The sequence below is a fragment of the Carlito syrichta genome, unplaced genomic scaffold (genome assembly GCF_000164805.1).
Source record: "Carlito syrichta isolate Samal-C Ts95f unplaced genomic scaffold, Tarsius_syrichta-2.0.1 Scaffold77358, whole genome shotgun sequence".
Lineage (NCBI taxonomy): Eukaryota > Metazoa > Chordata > Mammalia > Primates > Tarsiidae > Carlito > Carlito syrichta.
The window spans coordinates 187,268-192,857 of record NW_007021454.1 but is presented as its reverse complement, the minus strand read 5'-3'; the positions used below and the strand labels follow the sequence as shown (position 1 = coordinate 192,857).

Genomic DNA, 5,590 nt, shown 5'->3' with positions numbered 1-5,590 from the left:
GATATCTTTGACTAAGGTTGGAGTTCAGGTGACTGATGTTTAAACATGTAAGAATAAATACACAATTTTTATAAATAAATTCCACGTTTCTTTGGCTCCCCTCTTGTATTTTGGGAATATGTGAGGCAAAAGATTCCAAGAGCTTTTTGCCCTGAAGGGGACAATGCCTGGGCAATGGCTCAACAATTTGTAATGCATGTGAAGATGGGACCATTTGCTGAACAGAGCACCAGTGCAGACTGCCTGAAAGTTGCCTCAGGCTAAGGAATGGATAGCAGCGACACTCTGCTGAGCTCCATAATTTGTGTGATTGTCGGCAGTGCCAATCTTTTAGTCTACAGACTCCCAGTGCTGTTTATTTAATTCATCCCAAGGGTTTGTCCAGGTAGCCAAGGAGTCTGGGGGAAGGGTGACCTGGGGCACTGTGGCACCTGGCTAGGGACTGAGGACAGGGAAGCTGCCCCTTCTGCAGGTGGAGATGACAGAGGACCTAGGTTTGGCTCCATCCTGTCTTAAGGAGCCTTGTAGCCATGCTGTGCTTGTGGGGTGCAATTTCTGTAACCCAAAGCATCACAGACAGTCATAAGGGGTTTTAAAGTGCTAGGTTATTTTTGTTCAGTATTCCCCTTCAGGTAAAGAAAAGTCACTGGGGGCCAGATCGGGTTAGTAGGAAGGATGTTCCAATACAGTTAGTCATTTACTGGCTAAAAACAGTACTGTGTGAGCTGGTGCATTGTGATGCAAGAGCTCCTTGGGGACCATTTTTGCACATACCTTTCTCATGCCGAGATTTTCAGTTAAGATTTTACTAACTGTTTCCCATCTATGTTTATTTAATCTGCTATACTTCTCACAGTCAGTCGATGATTTTGATGCACAATTCAATGTATCTTGCAATGTTTTCATCAGTTCTGTTCATTCCTGGTTGTCCTCAGCTCTCTTCATCAGTGACGCTTTCTGTCCCCTCAGAAAAAGTTTCATCCATTTGTATGCTGCCATTTTCTTCATGGCATTATCCACATAAACTTGGACAAACATGTCCCTGGTTTCGCTTCTAGTCTTGTCAAGTTTTACAAGAAATTTAATGTTTGTTGGTTGCTCTAATTCAAACTCCAACATTCATGCGATGACAGCTCTGAAGGCCATTCTAGAAAAAGAGTTCCAAAATTGCTTTGGCCAGTGGACTAGGCACTGGCATTGGTGCATAGCTTCCCAAAGAGAGTACTTTGGAGGTGACCATAGTGATATTCAGCAATGAGGTATGTAGCACTTTTCCTAGAATGAGTTCATGAACTTAATTGTCTTACCTTCCATGTCGTCAGTCATTTTTGTTTTGATGGGGTGTAGCACAGAGCCAAGAGGGGTAGTTTCTTGCATCAGAAGACTCTGGACAACAAATGGCCATTGTAGGTGGTCCAGAAGGATTAAAAGGAGGTTGCCGAAGCCTGTGCAGTAAACAAGTCTTGGAAGCACTAGTGGGAATGCCTGTTGATTAAAAGTTGGACAGATTTTATAGGCTTTTGTTGGAGGAAGCCCTGTTCAAGGTGGGCTATTTTGTAAGTAGCAGCAGCAGTGAGATTAAGTAAAATTTGGAAGTGAGGACTAGTTTCCACCAGAATCCCAAAAGAACTAGATGTTGAACTTGTATATCCTTAATATGAGTCAAATGAATATTCTTGATGGAGTTTTTCATTCATATAATTGTACCTGTGGTCCTGGGTAAAGATAGATGCCGTTAAGATCTTGTCTGCCAAGACTGTGTGATGGCAAAGCTGTACACCCGTGAAATATGTGTCCCTCCAGAGATGAAGGCCTACTGTGGCTGAGAGACTGTGCAAACAGGCAGAGCACAGAATATGTCAGTCAGATCTATCATATGAAGATATTTAGATCAGTTGGATGGGGTCATTAATTTAAATAAAACTGGGTATTGGGTATGGAGGCTTAACAGATGAGACTATGACATTAAGGTTATAGTAATCCACCATGAGGTATCATTTATTTTTTCCAAGTTTAAGAACTGGCAAAGTTAAAAACAGGGCTATTAAATAGAGAAGCACTGGAGATAATACTCTCTTTATTCATTAGATTTTAAATAATAAGTTTTTATCCTTGAAGGTCTGTTTGCATTTACACTGGGCCATATTAACTATTTTAACTGAAGGTATGTGGGGCCCATTTTATTCAACCAATTTGTAAGTGCCAAAGACATAATTTAATTTTACTTTATTATTCATTGTGTTGGAACAACTATGCCCAGTATGGGGTATTTTAGGACAATGGCTACTATGACGATGAACAATTTAGGCAAGGTTACAGTTAATATGAAGCATATCTATTTTCCTCTATTTCATATTAAGCTATTTTTCTAAGATTATAGGGGTACAGTGTTTGAATGTAATAGGATTCCAAGGTACAACTATAATTTGAGTGTCAGTATTGATTAATTTCATAAAGTTTTTTCAATTTGCTTATATTAGCCATTGTGAAAGTTAATTTAGAGCCTATGTTGTAGAGGCACAAAAGCCAACAGTGCCCTTTTTTAGTTGTTATATAAATTATTTTAGGATATAAATTATTTTAGGATATAAATTTTGGGTTTCCACATATTATGCACACCTCCCCATATGAGTGTATGTATATATACTCACATGTAATTTCTTAGGCCTTAGGCAGGCAGTAATTAAGTGTTCTCTCACCCCTTTTTTGAGATGGGGTTCTCACAATGTTTTCCAGTCTCGGTTCAAGGGATCCTCCCGCCTCAACCTCTTGAGCAGCTGGGGTGATAGGTGCACACGATAGGTGCACACCAGCACACTCTGCTTCCTTGTTTTAATTCCACATTGTGCCATCAATCTTCCAGGGGCAATCCTTTGTACTCCACTGGTGGGGGGATGAGTTGGGGCAGCAGCAAAGCAAGAACAACACAAGAGATTAGGTCCAGAACAACACCTTTTGTAGGTGCCATGGTCCCTGAAGTGGATGAGCCCCTACTGACTCTGTGTGGCTCACAACATATGAGCAGCTCAGGAACACATTCTCCCTCTAGTCATCAGAGCGGGCTGAAATGCACGGGAAAATAGCAATCAGTTCACCCACCACTTGTCAGTTGCTACCTTGGTTACCTGGTCAGTCCGGTCCCCCAGCACTTGGTGGGAAGTCACTTACTCCTTTCAGAGAAGCCTTTCATACACTCAGCTAGTCATTTTTAAAAAGGGGTTCCCCAAGCATCCCTCTCCTGAAACATAGCCAAGTAACTCAGTTGAGATCAGAACTCGGAGGGACTCGGCTTCTGGGTTCGGTAATCAGGATGAGCATCAGCCGCAGCACCCAGCAAATGCAGCAAACAAGCAAGAGGCACCTGCCGGCAGGTGGTGGCACCTTCTCAGGCTATCACTGCCATCTAGTGGTATCAGTCAGTAAGCCAAAAGCCATCTCATGGCATCTATCCCATTCTGAGGCCAAAATACTCTGATCACTCTGTCAATTGTTTCAAAATTTAGTGTATTAATCGAGAATTTGAAGTAAAATAAGCTTAACAGATCAGGAGACAACTACCACTGAAAATATAGCACCCTTCTCACAGCTCCCAAGAGAAGGGGGCAAGCCATGGGTGGGGGCGACACAGGAAAGTGCTGAGGTCATAAAGCAGAACAAGGTGGGGAAAAACTATGGGCAAGAACCTTCATTGGGGTTTCTGCGTGAAGGAATATCCTGCTTGATTTTTTTAAATGTGCATACAGTAAAATGAACCCTTTGTGATATATAGGTCAATGGGTTTTAACAACTCTAGAACCATGCATCCACATCCACAGCACCATACAGAACTATTTCATCACCCCTAAAATTCTCTCATGCTGCATCTTTGTAGTCAACCCTTCCCTCCACTCCATCCCTCAGTAACCAATGATCATTTTCCATCCCTATAATTTTGCCTTTTCTAGAATGCCATAAAAATGGAGTCATATGATATGCATAGCTTTTTGGGTCTGACTTCCTTCACTTAGAGAAATACATTTAAAATTCGTCATTTACTGTGTAAACAAGTAGTTTGCTCCTTTTTATTTCCAAGTGATAACCTATTATATGGATGAACCACAGTTTCTTATCCATGTACCTGTGGAAGGACACTTGGTATGGTGGTATCTCATGGTTGTTTTAATTTGCAGTTCTCTAATGATATATTATGTTTTGCTTCTTTTCATTTGCTTGCTTTTCACCATGTATCTTCTTTGGTGATGTATCTATTTAGATCTTTGGCCCTTTTTTCAATTGGGTTGTTTGTTTTCTTATTGCTGAGTTTTAAGAATTCTTTGCATATTTTGGATGCCAGTCCTTTATCAGATATGTGTTTTGCAAATATTTTCTTCCACTGTTATCTTTTCATTCTCTTAACAGTGTCTTTTGCAGGGCAGAAGTTTTAATTTTTTCCCCATGTTTAATGAAAATATTGCAGCATCACAGAAAGATTCAGACAGCTCTGTGTACCATTTTGGAGTTCATCCCAACTGTAGGTTGAGTGACCTGCAGGTTGGACAGACTGCCAAAGTCCAAAAGCTTCCACATTTCCTTAGTGTTAGGATCTACTGCAATGATCTTCTGATCCAGAGCTAAGACATCCAGAGCATAATTAGCTCTCCTTCCTTTCTCTTCCTCCTGCAACTTGATGGAGATACCTCTCACTGAGTAACTCTGAATCTACTTCATCAGATACACAGCATAGCTGGCTATCATGTTGTTGAACTTCTTCCTGGCAATAATGGCGATCTCCTTGCACACATACTTGTTCATGTGGAAATTGTTGCCCAGGCACATGCAGTACTTCTCAGTGATGACCCGGGCCACCTTCTTCACAAATTTGGTTTGAATGTGGCCCATGGTGGTAGGTCCTTGGTAAAAGACAAAAGTTTTAACTTTAATGAAGTCCAACTTACTGATATTTTTCTTTCATGATTATCCTTTTAACATTGTATCTAAGAAGTCATAGCCACCATAATATACTGCCATCAGCTGTGGCTCAACACTACAAATTAGCACTAATAAAAAGATGTGAACTTAAGACATGTCAGAGGTGTAATGAACTGGAGGAATCAGCTTAGGAAGCATAGCAGAGATGCCCACTGTCTTATGGGAGCTCCTGGGAACAGAGTTCAGCCGGAACCCAGGTCTTCTGATTCCAAGGCTTTCATGTTTGACACTTTCGTTTTTCACGTTTAACACTGCCAATAAAGAGGCTGGTTCAAGGCCCCAGTGTTAAGAACAACAAACAAACAAAAAACCCCCAAACTTATATCATCTGTGCCCCCAAACTCATGAGGTGGCAGTACGCCCTGCAAGAACACACTGATATTCCCTGGATCTTTTTTCTCAAATAACTGTGCCCATAATGGATTGGCAAGGGAGGGAGACTGAGCAGTCTGCTAAAATTAAAATATTTTCCTACATCCTTAAAAAATGCATAGGTGGACTCTTCCTAATTTATTCTCCCACAGTTTAAGGAGAAAGAACATATTAATGCTGGCCAATACCAGAATCTAGTATAAACAGGTTTCTGATTTAACAGTAACAAAAATATAATGTATAGATATTT

The 5,590-nt window shown here is 40.8% G+C and overlaps 1 pseudogene; it reads right to left on the bottom strand.

Moving 5' to 3' along the window:
• Positions 1 to 4,470: 4,470 nt before the first annotated feature.
• Positions 4,471 to 4,878, bottom strand: LOC110595268 (annotated as a pseudogene).
• Positions 4,879 to 5,590: the final 712 nt, after the last annotated feature.